General features: G+C 31.2%; 1 protein-coding gene across 1 annotated transcript in view; it reads right to left on the minus strand.

Annotated features, from left to right (window-relative positions):
* Nucleotides 1–4,604, minus strand: part of LOC125066802 — a 52,582-nt gene extending 47,978 nt beyond the window's left edge. The window contains exon 1 of the mRNA XM_047675081.1: nucleotides 4,578–4,604. The gene's annotated coding sequence lies outside the window, so the exon portion shown is untranslated. The remainder of the gene's footprint in view (nucleotides 1–4,577) is intronic.
* Between the last annotated feature and the right edge of the window lie 11,818 nt (nucleotides 4,605–16,422).

The following is a 16,422-nucleotide window of genomic DNA, read 5'->3' on the forward strand; positions in this document are numbered from 1 at the left end:
TATATTGGAATACATATAATTCTATTGGTACTAGCTGCGCACGCGTGAAAAGCCGGTATTATTATTTGTCGGAAACATTCGACAGTAATTGACATATTTCTACAAATTTACACAAAAACTTAATGAATTATATAACTATGTCTTCCTCATAAAACCGTCTATTAGTAAAGAACATAATTTCAAATATTATAATTAATTAAACACGCTATTAAAGATTGCTCCGTATTATAAAGCGATATGTACTCGAGATTACAAGTAAAATAGTGCTGTTAGACCATTCACAGATAATTCCCACATTTCAGCTTTTGGCCGCAAACCAAAATGTTCCCGGGTCGCCAAATTTTGTTTTTAGAATTTAAAGGGGTGAACTTGACTGTATAGGTGTAAAATACACCTTATGTCAAATGAATAAAGACTATCAAAACGAAAACGAAACGAACTCAAAGCCAAAAATATATGCCTGTAAAATATACTTACAATTTATAGATTTGAAGCATTTTTGGAATTTTAATAACCATGCGTTGGCTTTTTAATAAAACTAGTTGCAGTTGAAATTATTTGGTTCGGTAACTTTTTCAATTTCTAGAAAAAAAATTTATTCGCCTTCGACCATAACCATCAAAAGCACCAATTAAAAATATCGATCCGATGAGATTGACAAAAAACATAGATATAAAATCCTAAATTCAACGGATTGAAAAACTTCTAAAACTATAAGAACATCAGAAAAATAGTAAATGATGAAAGTAAAAATAATTTATACAAAAAGCTGAGAAGCTATAATTTTAAAACCAATTTTATTCAGGCAGTATGTAAACATTTCGTGTCATGCTCAGCAAAATTAAGGAAAATAACGTGAAGAAGACTGCATTTTTAAATAATCTGGCTATATTCAGTAAAAAAGGGTTGCAGTTATGAGCTCGGGAACATTTTCTTATAAAAAGGCTGCTCATTACTTTGATATTCGTGAGCTACTTAACTACATGTCTGCTTCTGTCCAGTAAAAATAAAAGGATAATCTATTATCTTCAAGGGGCAGCTCCCATTACTGATCGTGGCACACTTGGCTCTCTGCCAGCACCATGTCCACTACTTTGTACATACATACATATTAGATGTTCTGATGTACAAGCATTAAATTATCATAAGGATGTTATAATGTAAGCAATTGTCTTGACCACAAATTAACTACATGTTCTTTTATACCTACTCATGTATTGTCCACACAGTTGTTTAGATTCCCTCATTCTATTGATGGTAGAAAAACAAACAAACAAAGTTGTAAATTATGTTACAATTTCAATGATAAGATTGTTAAATGGTTAATTTTTATATAAATAAAATTAGTTATATATAAAAATGACATAAGAAAGAAAAGGTTGTACAGTGAATTTTTAACATCATGTAGCATAAAAACCAAAGCTCTGAATTTCAATCTTGTAGATCTTATAGAATGAGAAATTTGACGTTCACTTTACGGCAGATTTTGTTCTACCACCCAACTACTAATAAATATATCAGATCAATAATATTTATGAGTGGTTTGGTTGCTTTGTGGGTCTAGTAACCAGCAAATAAGAGTGCAGATTGCGACACCCGAACCCCGAGCCAAGCCATCAAAACTGTGTTTTTCTGTCAAGAATTTCTGTGGAAAAGCGGAGAGTTTGGAAGTCAGCAGTGTTAACACCTGTGACAAAGTCCTTTACTGTGCATGAAATTTTCCGCTCGTGTCGGATTAACATTCTATCCGACTATGCAAATACGAAGGAGTAATGATCATAGATCATATATAATAAAAGAATAATGCTCATAATACCAGTATTAATGCACTATGATATTCTTTACGAATTGGGTTTTCAAGTTGAGAATATTGTGGCTTAAATCGGTCACAAGGATATTATCATATCAATATTAATGAGGTATAAAAGCTTATAAATTACAAAAGGTAAGTAAAGTATTAACTTCAAAGGCGATGTATCTCATTACAGACTGCGGCACGCTTGGCGTGACGCCAGAGTTAAACTTTTCGGACGTATGACAATATTAAACTCGTATAATGTCACGTCATAACGTCACAGTGTTACATAATTGTTTCGAAATTCAATAAACCTTTTGTTATTTTAAATTAATAGTTTCGTTAATTAACAATTTTCGATAAATACATTTTAAATTATTCCGTCGCTAATGCCACCACTAATAATGCCATTAATACAAAGGTACGAATATATTATGTAAATATTAGCTAAATGTTTTTTTTTCTTTTCTATTTAACTGCTGTTTTTGCAGAAGCAACGCGAGTAGTAAACGATATGACTTACTAATCAATAGACTAATATATAATCCCGAAAGTTTATTTGCGTGTAGCTAAATTTAGAATAGAGCCGAGATGGCCCAGTGGTTAGAACGCGTGCATCTCACCACTGAAATTTCATGTGCTTAATTTGTGTTTATAATTCATCTCGTGCTCGGCGGTGAAGGAAAACATCGTGAGGAAACCTGCATGTGTCTAATTTCAACGAAATTCTGCCACATGTGTATTCCGCCAACCCGCATTGGAGCAGCGTGGTGGAATATGCTCCAAACCTTCTCCTCAAAGGGAGAGGAGGCCTTTATCCCAGCAGTGGGACATTTACGGGCTGCTAATGTAAAAAAAAAAAAAATGTAATGTAATTTTAGAATCTTACTTTTCAATTTGTAAAAATATCTATGTATTAATATGGTAACCAGACTGGTTTTAAAATGAATGTCCATTCATACATTCAAATAATCATTCATCTTAAAAAATGTAAGAAAAGATTAGTTTACGATACATATTACTAGATATTTCATAATATAATACAGAAAAAGTATATATATAGTATCATTTTAAAACTACCTACCACATGCAATAAGTTTAATGTATTTACTCAGCTTGTAAGTGAAAAGTTTCATACACTTACCGTCGCTGACCACAGCGTGCTTGGCGTCACGCCAACGCCTTGTCAGCCATTATGCTACGATACTACACTACAACGTGACACGTATTGTATTTGTTTATTGGACATTGTAACGCATTATTTAAGCTTATCTTATATAACTTTCAGTGAAGATTTAAATATAAGTAAATAGTTCAACCTTTGGACGACTTAAAATTTTCGTTTTATTCGTCAATAATAATTTGTAATCTGAAAAAGTTTATTCATATGGAAACAATTATATTTTCTTGAATTTAGTTTTTATTTTTTTTATTTTAGTATTTTTAATGGGCCTTTATAGGCAGCCTATATGTCGGCCCCTTTGAATTTAGTTAATAAATGGAATATTACATGACTTTTTTTGTTAATCTAATATTTATTAATGTTTGTTAATTAATTCGTTCGAGGATACGGGACTTATGTAGGTAATTATTGGAGGATAAGAGGTTTCAGATACTCCAACGTTGAAGATCTAACAATGCGAAAAAACCTTTACAAAAATCCAGTGTCGTTAAATCGCATAATATTTACGGCCGGTTTTCTTTCACCGTGCCGTGAAATAATTCGACCCCTGGACTTTTCACGCAAAACCTATCATGCAAACACGCAAGGCATGTCGCGTTGTCATTATATAGATATAATTCAAACTTTATAAATATAAATTGATTTCCAGTAGACCTATGGTTCGCGTTCGTGACTTAATGGTCGTTATTTTTATAGCATTTAATTATCTATCCAATGCGGGCTGTATTGGAAAAATGTGGAGAAGGTTCGGAGCTTACTCCAAGTTCAAACCTTCTGCATAAAAGGGAGAAGAGAACTTTGGTCAGCAGTGGACCATTAACAGGAAGTTAGTACAATGATCCATTTGAAACATTATTAATAGTTTAAAGGTCTACGTGATGTACGTTAATCTTTAACCAAAGAATATCTTTACCTTCCATCTTTATCATCCTAGCTTCAAGAAGATTCATAAACTTTGTTCTTAAAAGGAGAGGAGGTCGTAGCCTAGCTGAGGCAATATTTACATGTTGATTTACTTTTCTATTTTACATAATATACATCGCTCTGCGTGTAAAGATGTACTTGATTATTAAGGTTTCAAGCCAGCTTTTGTAATGTTGAATTAATTTGAAATTTACTTACGCTTGCGTGCCTGGAAAATTGTTTACTATACATATTTAATTTTAGACATTTACCTCAAAACCGTAATTGTTCAATGTTCATGCACGGGTTGTTTTACAATATACTGACATTTTATGAACAAGTTAGGCATAATCGCTTGCCATTTACATACAATAATTGCTTTTGTTTGGAAAATGTACCTTGAATAATAACGGCTTTTCAGTTAAATCGTTGTTTTTACGATTTCTCTTAGATTTAAGTGTGTATAATTAGGTAATTTCGAACGCGTTGTGACATGTTAAAATTTGGGGTTCCTCAGAAATTCGTTTATAAAGATTTTATGGGATAACACCTGTGATAAACGACCTCGCTTGGTTGGCTCACAAGGTTGACCGTAGCTTTGCACGATATATATTTAATATATTTTTTATGAAATAATTTCCAATTTCAGAGTTTCTTGCCGATCAATGATCTGTACTCTCTTATTGATTGACTTACCTGTTTGAGCCGAAACACGATGTTATCTGAAACAATAAAATTAGCTTGTTAATGGCATTTTTTTCGAACCCATAACTTTCGAATTTGTGAATCACCCGCCATTAGAAAAAGACAACAGGCATTATACGTTAAAATTATTCTACCAGCAAAATACAATAATCTTTTAATTCCTTAATATTTCTTGTAGTGTCATTGTCTATGGACTAAGGTGATCAGGAGATCAATTAGTTTATCAAAAAATGAACCGATAAAAAAGTGACGGAATAGTTTATTGTTTACATTTTAAATAGTTAATATCTTATTAATATTCATTCATTCAAAGTTACTATTCTAAGATTGTACCATACGTCACGACCAATCAGAGTAGATAAGGCCTCGGGCGAGGACGAGGCGCCATCTTAACTTTTTTGGCGGGAACGACTTAGTTACTATGTGGTTTGTGACAGGAATTGAGTAATAGGTACGAATGGCGGAATGCTAGATCGAGGTGAATCATTGGGACAGTTGATATTAAATAATAATATTGTGGAGTGGAGTGAGATCGAGATCTGCTGGTACTCGTTATCCCGCTACTCGATTGTAGATGTTTAATTGGTGTATTACATTAGTTTAGTATTAGTAACTGTTATTAATTAGTAAATAATTTGTGAAGTGTTAAAACAATGTTAAATAAATTGTACAAAATAGTTAATATTTTGTTTTGACGACTCGCATCCTTATGACTCTTGATGATATCAAGATATTTTTTGTGAAAGGCTCCATTATTAAAAAACGATCTCAAATGTATATATATATATATATATATAGTTGTGGATTGTGCAGATCTTGACAAGCACATTAGCAGCCCGTAAATGTCCCACTGCTGGGATAAAGGCCTCCTCTCCCTTTGAGGAGAAGGTTTGGAGCATATTCCACCACGCTGCTCCAATGCGGGTTGGCGGAATACACATGTGGCAGAATTTCGTTGAAATTAGACACATGCAGGTTTCCTCACGATGTTTTCCTTCACCGCCGAGCACGAGATGAATTATAAACACAAATTAAGCACATGAAATTTCAGTGGTGCGTGCCTGGGTTTGAACCCGAAATCATCAGTTATGATGCACGCGTTCTAACCACTGGGCCATCTCGGCTCAAGCGATCTTGACAAGCGAATTAGATAAAATAACATGAAAAAGTGCATCACTATATAAAAATAGAAAGATTCGATAGGTAACAAAAACTCGTTAATTTTTCTTATATCCAATCTTAACTTTCTAAAAATAATATATATAATTATTTTTAGAAAGTTAAGATTTAGTAGAGTAATAATTAAGCAAGACTTTCTGAATTAAAAAAATAAATTCAATACATATACTAATAAACAAGATTTTTATTCCATTGGAATATAAATTTATTAAGGAATATCGAATAACAAAATTTAATAAAGACATTAAATGAGGTTTATAAAGGGCTCTCCAAAACACATCGAAAACTCTCAAGGACATCACCGAGGGTGAAACAAATATGTTTACCTTTAAAGCAAATAAAATTTTCCTCAACCGGAAATGGTTTCTGCGACCCTTTTGCTATTTATAAACAAACGGTTGAAGAAACTTTTTTTTTTATTTTAATGCTACATAGAAAAAAGGAAGAGAAAAACGTTGCTAAAATATCTTCATAAATTATATATATATACGTCATGACAAACAAACGTAAGGGAATTCATTATCAAAGCTTTGTGTCGTATTTCTAAGGACTGAGTTTATTCACTAAAATGGAAATGTTGTTTTTTATCTTCAATTTGACCTATAAAATATGAAAGGACGTTTGCAGCCAGCCCATTCTGGCTCACCCTGGAATGAAGATACAAAAATAAGCTTGTATAGGGTATATGTATTAGTGTTCCTTTATCCTGTTTTTTTTTTCACGCTAAAAGTTCGAGTTTCAGAAACATGAACCATGGAAAGATAAATATGATTCTGTAATTGAATTATAACATACGGAAAATATTAATGTTATTTAAACATAATTACATATAGTTTATACAAGATATAAACTATATGTAATTATGTTTAAGTTTACTTGGTGGTAGGGCTTTGTGCAAGTCCGTCCGGGTAGGTACCACCCACTCATCAGATATTCTATCGCCAAATAACAGTACTCTGCATTGTTGTGTTCCGGTTGGAAGGGTGAGTGAGCCAGTGTAATCACAGGCACAAGGGACATAACATCTTAGTTCCCAAGGTTGGAGGCGCATAGGTTATGTAAGGAATGGTTAATATATCTTACAGCGCCTTTGTCTATGGGCGGTAGCGACCACTTACCATCAGGTGGCCCATATGCTCGTCCGCCAACATTGGTTGGCTCGTCAACGCCAACCAATATTGGCGGACGAGCCATAAAAAAAAGTAATTATTATATCATCAAGGTTCCACAACACAAGCGAATTGCATGTAGTGTTATATATCACAAGTATCCTTAGTACAAAATAAAGGTTCATTTGAATAAGCAAACATAAGATATCAGGAAATACAGCCGAAATACGTTGTAAAAAATCACAAGAAATATATTCCCAATTCGAGCGAATACAAGCGAATGACAAGCTTATGACATAACAAATTTAAAAGTCCCGCCATGTGTTCGTTGAAACGATCATCTATTTTATTTATATATATAAAACTTTAATTATAAATATTATAACAGTAAATATATATATCGCTTTTGTGAAATATCAGAGCTGCCAATTACCTTCCAACTTGATAGACAGGTAACAATCACGTATATTCCAAAAGCCAGAAATCGTACACAAAACAAATGATTAATTGTTTATTTTACAATAGTTACATCCATGTTTTACAACAAATAAAACAGATGGATTTTTAAATTTGATATGATAGTTTTACAATAATATTATTAATTTAATCCTTTATTTCATAATTGTATTTTGTTTATTATTGTTATTAACGAGCTGATCTATATCTCGAACCAATAAAACCTCATTTGCCACAAGTAACTTCATAATTCGTTTAATTTAGATTGTGTCTAATTAAAAATAAAACCTTTTCGTCAAAATTTTTTAATAATTATAATTTAAATAGACTTTTAAACAACTTTTAAACCCGTCAGGTGCTACCTCCTTTGATTCGTTATTTTCAACGGTCTCGGTTAAAACATGCTAGATCGTATTGTTACCAGTAACATATTTGTATGTAAATTTTTAGATGTTAGATGGAATAGGCTTAAAATTCAATTGGAAGATTTGATTCACGCAAACTAAAAATATATAAAATGTTAATAAAAAGTTAAGTTCAATAAAACATAACATATTATTAAACATTATTATACAAACAATAAATATTAACATAGAATGCCGTTAAATAATAAATATGATTTTTTAATATTATATATAGCAATGAAGTGTGTATATAGCACACACCACCCACATCAGAAGTATATGGGAGCGTCATGCCGTTTGCAGTCACGGCATATTACGAGTCGCTCTCACCCCCGAGGCGCCTCGGATAGATCACATCAAAGGTTGGAAAACAAAAGAAAGTTTGATTAGTGTATCATAAAAATATAAACAGTAATTTTAGCTCGATTATATTTTAAAACTGTGTTACGTTTGAACTAAAAAAATATCTTTACACATTTCTCGGGACTTTTATTAAACATAAATATTTGTTCTAACTTTGCAATTTGTCAGACATTTTGGAACAGTAATTTCGGAGATAATAAAAGTTATTTCAGCGTACGTTGACGTATTAATAACAGGGTGGGCGGGGAAAATAACTTGTCGTGGTGCTGATTGTATTATAATATTTCTTTTTACGAGTTATAAAATACTTTGGGAATTAGGTTTCACGCAAGCAACATTCATTTTGTGAATCACAAAATCAAAATGTAAGTTATTTGAAATTATTTAAATATACGCTAAATCATTTTGCATAAACACTTACATATAACACATAACGTTTGCAACTTGCACTTCTGATTGTAACTGCCTTACCAGCGATTTAATTCACGAAGAAGATTGGAACTATTTTTATAGTTAAAAACAGCTCTATACGTTGACCCAATTATAAAGTAATTTTCTGCAAAACATTTCGAAGCAGACTGAAACTAGCGAGTATAAAATGTTACAGTACAAGTACGGTTTTGTTACAATTATACATAAAGGCAGAAGTCGTTGAATTACAGTATCCTGTGGGAGTTAAACAAAACTAATTCCGTTTGGACGAAACGGCAAACAGCACAATAGTAACATGTTCTAAAGAAGATTACAAAGACTACAGTGTAATGACAAGTATGCAGAATATTAACAAAAACGTCACAAGGCTAACAACGTCGCGAGACGAAATGAAATATCGATATATACATACGTTCGCAAAATTGCTAAAAACCGTTATATATTTTTTAAACGAGTTGAATATCGAACGAATAATATCGAAAATTAATGTAGAAACTTCTGCACTAACTAACTAAATACATTAAAGAATAATTTCGTATTTTTACACTTCACATCAAATAATATTATGATGTTTGATAACAAGATCGAGCACAACTAAAGCGAGGCCAAGAGAGACGTCATTTACAATAATAATAACAAATCATCGCCATCCATTACCCATCCATCTATAAAGGGATGAGTGAGTCAAAGCTACGTAAAATATTTAAAAAAAATCTTCAGTGGCCATAAAATTAAACCGATATAAACTGATACGACATAAAACAGCTTATTCGATTTAAATGGAAATTTACTTCCGTGTGTTTACAGAACTAAAGCGTAAAGACGTTCAAAGACAACGAAATTCTTGATGTAAGATGTAGATCTCATTGTGATTTTGTTACGAGAAACTAAACACTCGTGTTTAATAGTAGAATACGCGAACTTACACAAAATATATTATTGTAATAAGACTAGCGGCAACCAGCTAATTGTTAGAATATCATATTATAGAGATAAATAAATATATTGTTTTTTTTACAATATAGTTTCAATTTGTAAGAATAAACTTGAAGTTTGTTGCAGAATATGATCGCTAAATGTCATAGACTATCTTGATTCATTTAAAGAATAAGCCCGTCTAAATAACCTCTACTTTTTCAACATGTCGATGCGAAGTGAGTTCTTAGAGAATAACACTGCTGCTATGTAAGTTATAACAACTATGTACTAATTTGACGCGTTTAGCTTTTAAACTGTGTTCATGACGTGACGCACAAAGTAACAAGAGCGAGCACTTAACAAACTTGTTGCGCTTTCAAAATATTCGTGAACTGTTTCGCGTTACGTTATCGTCTTGCTATATATAATTTGCTGGTGTGAAACTGTGACATACATAATATATTCTGATAAGTGTTATTAAGCTCATAACTTTGGGAGTTACCTAACTACGTGGTTAAAACTGATTCGAAATATAGAGTTTCGAATAGCTTCCCAAACTACATACATCTCTTTACCTTAATCTTACTTATTACGAAATAGTTAAAATCAAAGTTTTCATTGAATATTATAAAAGGTTTAATTTAGAAATAAATGTTTGGATCGTAAGTATAATTGTTTCGTAATGCTTTACTACGTTGCGTTTTTTTGTAAAAAAAATAATACGCTACAATTAAAATATTAAAATTAAAAAAAAAGAGAAAGCGAAGAAATATATTAATAATAGAAATGTAATCATTAAAAAGCAACGATTTCAATTAAAATGCGTTATACTGGTAACTCTTAGAGTAGGAAAGAAAAAAATGATCTTAAATTAATATTACGATTACTTAGAAATATCAACGTACGTGATATGCAATACGTAACCTACGTATATGATTTCAGAATTAATTTCATTTCCAATACTATATATAATAGAAAATGAGTTCTTCTTATTACAAGTATATGAAAATATTTAAACGTAATATGAATATAAAATGGATCAAATACGCAAAGACAGTTAAAACAAGTCTGTCCTAAATTCTCTTTGCAATCAAATAATGTGACACCACATCACAGCCTCAAAGAAGACTTTGTAGAACAAAAATCCGCAAAGGCCTCAAAGAGTATGAGCTTGACACGATTCGTAATGATATTAGTATTTTGAATAGAATACCCATTATAAAATAATCTTTAGGACAGTCCTGGTTCTATTTTAGATATTTATTTATTTTTTAAATAAAAATACCTGATCGATAATAAGAAAAGTAATATATAATCATTCTTCACAATCATGGATTGTAATCGTCATTTTTAAAAAGCATTTTTACAAAATTGCAACAAGTACTTTCCCTTTGGCAAAATTGGCGTTATATAAGCTATAAAATTACAGAGACAAGGGTCATAACAACTTGATTCCCGATATTAATGGAACATTGCCCATGTTAAAATTAGATAAAATTTAATTAGAAAAAAAATGCAATTATGGTAACCCTACATGTCGCAACGCCTACATTAGAGGAATTTCACATTGCAGTATACGAAATGTTTTAAAATGATAAAACCTTGTAAAAGTGCCATCCTTTAAATATGTAAGCCTGAGTCAGCCGGTGTTTCAACTTTGAGAAATGCATCGCTTTACGTAACGCGTCTTAGAAATTCAAAACATAATGAAATGTGAAATGCAAGATGGTTCGTATACTTTTTAAAATCGGTTATTTTCCTTACTTTGATTATATTTAAATAAATTACTATTCATTATGGATTATTGAAAGTGTGTATTTTATTATATAATGAGTAGTATTTTTTTAAAATTAGAACCTAATCCAACCAAATTCGGCAAATTAACAATTATAATTAAATGATTATGTTTTTTATTGATTGTGTACACTTATCATTACTTTTCGTTTAGAAGAGTGAAAATTAAAAAAAAAAGACTACTTATTATATATTTAAAAATTGAATTTGGTTATATTAAGTTAACACAATAAATATTTTCAAAAATAATTTAATGCACAATAATGTATTATTTCTTCTGTAATGCATATCACATTCAAAGTAATATTGGAAAGAGAATCTTAATTTTCATTTATAGTTCATCCTACTTCGGCCATTGATATTGATGCAAGGATAATTTTATAATTAAATAAACTACTTTAAGAGTAAATTTTTTTAAATTTTAAATAGGTGAGCAGTTTTGCAAATAGGCTACCAGGAGCTAAGTGGTCACTATCCCCACTATCACTATCCCGATATTGTAAAAAATGTTAAACATCAATCAATTGTCAATTTTGTGCCAATCCTTTGTATTTTGCCTGTAATTACAATGACTCACTTATCCTTCAAACAACAATACTAAGTATTATTATTAGGCAGAAGAATTACTGGTTGGTACCTGCTCGTGCATGCACAAAACCCGAACCATAGAGTAAATGCTATAAATATATTAATTAAATAAATATGTCATCAAAAAAGACAAACGCAAAAAAATATTAAGCACGGAAATAATGTGGTTTATACTTTATATAATTAAGCTGCGCTATATTCCAGGATATTTGAGATAATACACAAACTATCGTGTGCATTAAATTTAACAAGTTCCCTTGAATCTGCAAAATGCAGCCGCTTCAGTCTTTATGGTTAGCAAACAATAACTGTAACAGTTTTAATGAAAATCAAACACTTGTTAACAATAGCTTAACGAATGTTTTCTTATAATTAGCATTCAACCCTTACTAAAGAACCCAGAGGCCCAGTAGTTGCAAGAATCATGAACAAAGTTCGCGAGTTTAAAACTAAACAAACATTACTTAGATTTCTTGACTAAATTAAATATTTGGCTTGAAATATGTTACGTATTTGTAACGCAAAATGTTGTTACTGAATCTGTATAATCTGAAGAAAAGCATGTACCTTTAAAAAAACCTTAAGGTGGGTCTTGGCGCAGTTGTTAGCACACTTAAGCTCTATAGCTGTAAGCCCTCCCACCAAGCAGTATATAATATCAGTAGAGTTAATTTACCTGAAAATAATATTATATATATATATATATAGTCAATAGTTATTGATGGTTAATGGTTATATGTCAAAAATATTTCCTCTCACCTTTTTGCAATCTGCAAAATGGTGAGTAATTTCATAAAAAGGGACGGAAGTGTGTAACAGAAAGCCGAAGGACGTGCGCTATTTGATTTGACCAATGAGCGCGCGCCGCAAGCGTTGGCAGTTAGATGTTACTAACACATTTTCCGAGGGAATATTACCAAGGTAAGATGTCAGATGTTGCACATAATATCCTACTACTTTAAAGCTCATTTGGTTTATTTCATATACATTTTTATTACTTCTTTCAATTCGAAATATCAAAACAAAACAGAATGATAAATATTTACAATTTGTTTTCAAAGCTATACTCCTTAATCTCCATTTGTTATCGATATCATCGACAGGCCATTCGATGATCGATACGCACTTTTCTCATTCCCTAGAGCCGATCCCTTCAGCACCTAGGTTGTTGAGTTCCATTTATCTCCAAAGAAATAACTATACATTTGTAATAAAATATGAACTTCAATTTGTAAGTTTAAACGGATAACGGACAGCTTGATTCGTGTGAACCAATTCAAATTCAATACAAATAAAAAAATCTTGATATGATATTTAATAATTTAACAAATATTTTTATATCAATAGCGATTCTTCTTTTTTTTAATTAAAAAAAATCCATCAACATCCGTGCAAAACGTCACAAGAAATATTGTGCATTTATTAAAAGTAATCACTAAGACATTTTTCTTTAATATAAAAAGTATGTTATGATTTAAAAGCTAACACTCTTCAAGATTTCGACAGATCATTTTGCAATAAGATTTACGAGTAGTTTAAGGACTTTTTATTAATATACTCAAAAACAATTTTTATTATATTTTGTTTGCAATATTTCACATTTCTTCAACTTAGATGACACCTACAATAATAGGTGACTATAAATTGAATTTTGGTTTAGCCCTTTTATGTTTGTTATTGACTTACTTTCTTACAACGAGTTTATAGAAATATCAAATGTTATTGTTTGTCTTTAGACTAACTGGTAAGAAAATTGTAACTACCTAGACGGACTTGCCCAACCACTGATATAAATTCATAACAACCTATTCCAATAATACAGATACAACTGAAATAGTGATGCGAGGCTTCATTCTCACATAACAAATCACATGTCATTATCACAAATGAAAATCAAACATCCGATGGCTTTGTTTAAAGAACATTAATTATTTGCGAGGCTAAACGCTACTCTATTTGGTAACCAAACTACGAATATTGGAATAGAGTACGTGGCCCTACATTTTAATGTATAGTATATTGATAGCGCTCGACGAAATGGATTGGAAATGAGAGCTTGATCAAACTGAAATAGGCAATTTATTTATATATCAATAGATGCAATAATATACCAATACCAATACCTAAACATAATAATAAAGTAGAATCTTTCTTCGAAATTACGTCTGTATGGTGACCTAAAATCAATAAAAGCCTTGAAAAATGATCTCGCAAAAAACACACAATCAATATATTATAACGTAATAAAACTATACACTTTTTGTCCTTAATTTTGTTACGTGAAGAATAATAAGCTTGTTTAAGTATTATACTTATGAAGTGGAAATTTTGTTGCTGCCAAGTTTTACGATATTTGCTAAAAACGAAAACTTTGCGTTATTAGCTTATGTGTCTGCTTGAGTTTAAATAATACTAGAAAAACCCGGCTTCGCTCGGGGAGAATAAATTAAACTAAACAAATATAAATAACTAACTACCGTAACCCTGCACGAAATTATTATTTGGATTCTTTCTGAATACACCCATAAACGTCAAACATGGCCGCCCTTTGTACTTCATGACATTAAATTTCATGGATTTAATAGCGAAATATCTCAATTATACGATTTTTTGCGGACATATATGTTATCAACTAAAAAAATTTTAATTTTTGTCGATCTATACTTGTGGATAAGTTTCGATCGAGTCTATCGTAGAACCGCACGACTTTTTTAATATAGATTTGTTAATGCTTAAACAAATAATATTATATACAACAGTATTTTGTATTATACAAGCCCTTTCCGATCTGCTTGATCCTTTGGCTTTGCGTAGAGATGTTGGATCGCTCTGCATCTTCTACAGAATTTATCACGGGGAATGTTCCGAGGAATTGTTCGGATTAATCCCGGCTGCTGAATTTCATCTTCGGACATCTCGTCAAAATTCCAAATATCACCCGCACCACCTAGATGTCCGAAAATCCACAACAGCGCGATTTTTAAGACATTTTCTGCCTCGCACAACCACTCTGTGGAACCAGCTTTCGCCGGCGGTTTTTCCGAACCGATACGACTTGGGAACCTTCAAGAAAAGAGCGTACTCTTTCCTGAAAGGCCGGCACCGCACCTGCAAGCCCCCCGGTGTTGCAGATGTCCATGGGCGGTGGTAGTCACTCTCCATCAGGTGAGCCTCCTGCTCGTTTGCCACCTTATGACATAAAAAAAAAAAAAAAAAAAAATATAAACGTATCAAAACATCTAGAGTTTTCATTTATTTACTGCTTGTTTTTCAAAAATGTCCTCAGACACAACACGATTGATGACCTGATGACCTCATAGCTAAAGACCGACCTGAACATAGTTATATTCAAAGTAATAAGATTATGAAGTGTGATGCAAGGCATCTTGAGTATGCTCTCGAGAGGTTGCGTCTTTCATTTCTCAGCTTCAAGGACCAACGACGTGAATGGATTACAAGGAGGGACTAAGAAGTGAGACTTGAACGAGAATTTTATTGAAGAATTCCATACTTTGTACTATTGAAAATTTCTTGAATGATTGATAAATAATTTATATTATACGAAACACTTTGACTAAATATGTCGATATAGGTAATATTTTACATAAAAGAAACGAGCTTACTGCAATAGCAATATTTTTGATGCCTACTGATACAAGTTGTATGATATAAAAAATATGTCTCTTGGTCTGGTGGCAATGTGAATAGTCAATTAATTAATTAATACAAGTGTCATCACTAATGACCAACGGTTGAGTAATAATTGTATTTATATTAGTAGACGAATATGGACGCGTGAAGTTTAATAGTCTGTTGGAAGTAAAGATTGATTGATAATGATATATTATCACTTAAATAATCGATACAAATACATGCACTAATATATAAGTGGTGTGATTTTTGTTTGTAATTGATCGTTGATTGTTGATCGTAAATATATATATTCTATTTTATTCCATATTATTCAATTTATTATTTAGGTAAACATTTTCAACCTTTAACCACCGACGTAGGGGCTTGAGGCTTGAGGCGTTGAGGCCTAACGCAAGAGTTTTTTGTGCTATTTGTAGACTTAAAAATTATTTCGTTCAAATATTTTGATTTGTATCTTTTTTAAGATTTATTAAAAGTATACAACATTTTTATTTTTGTTAAAATTTATAACAAATAAAATTTAAAAAATAATAAGAAAATTATGACCATATATATGTAGACAAAAATTTATTTTTAGGACAACAAATTTATATTAAAACATATTTTTTTATGGTTAAGTATCCAACTAAATTTCTTAAACCTTAATTTAAGCATTATAATTGTATATTTTTTTGTAAATTCACTTAAACGCATAGGTTAATGACACCCCCACGTAACTACTGATAATTACACGAAGAAAAATTTACGTCGGTGGTTAAAGGTTAGAAAAATAGATTAAAAGCTTTATTAATTTAACGTCATGCACGTTAAGCTGTATATTGAAACATTGCAAAAAATATAAATTTGATTTTTTTTCTAAAAAATAGTTATTCAATTTTAAAAATAATTAAAAATAACAAAGATACAAAATCAATACGAAGTAATACCTGATAAACATCA

Source organism: Vanessa atalanta, chromosome 10 (genome assembly GCF_905147765.1).
Source record: "Vanessa atalanta chromosome 10, ilVanAtal1.2, whole genome shotgun sequence".
Classification (NCBI taxonomy): domain Eukaryota; kingdom Metazoa; phylum Arthropoda; class Insecta; order Lepidoptera; family Nymphalidae; genus Vanessa; species Vanessa atalanta.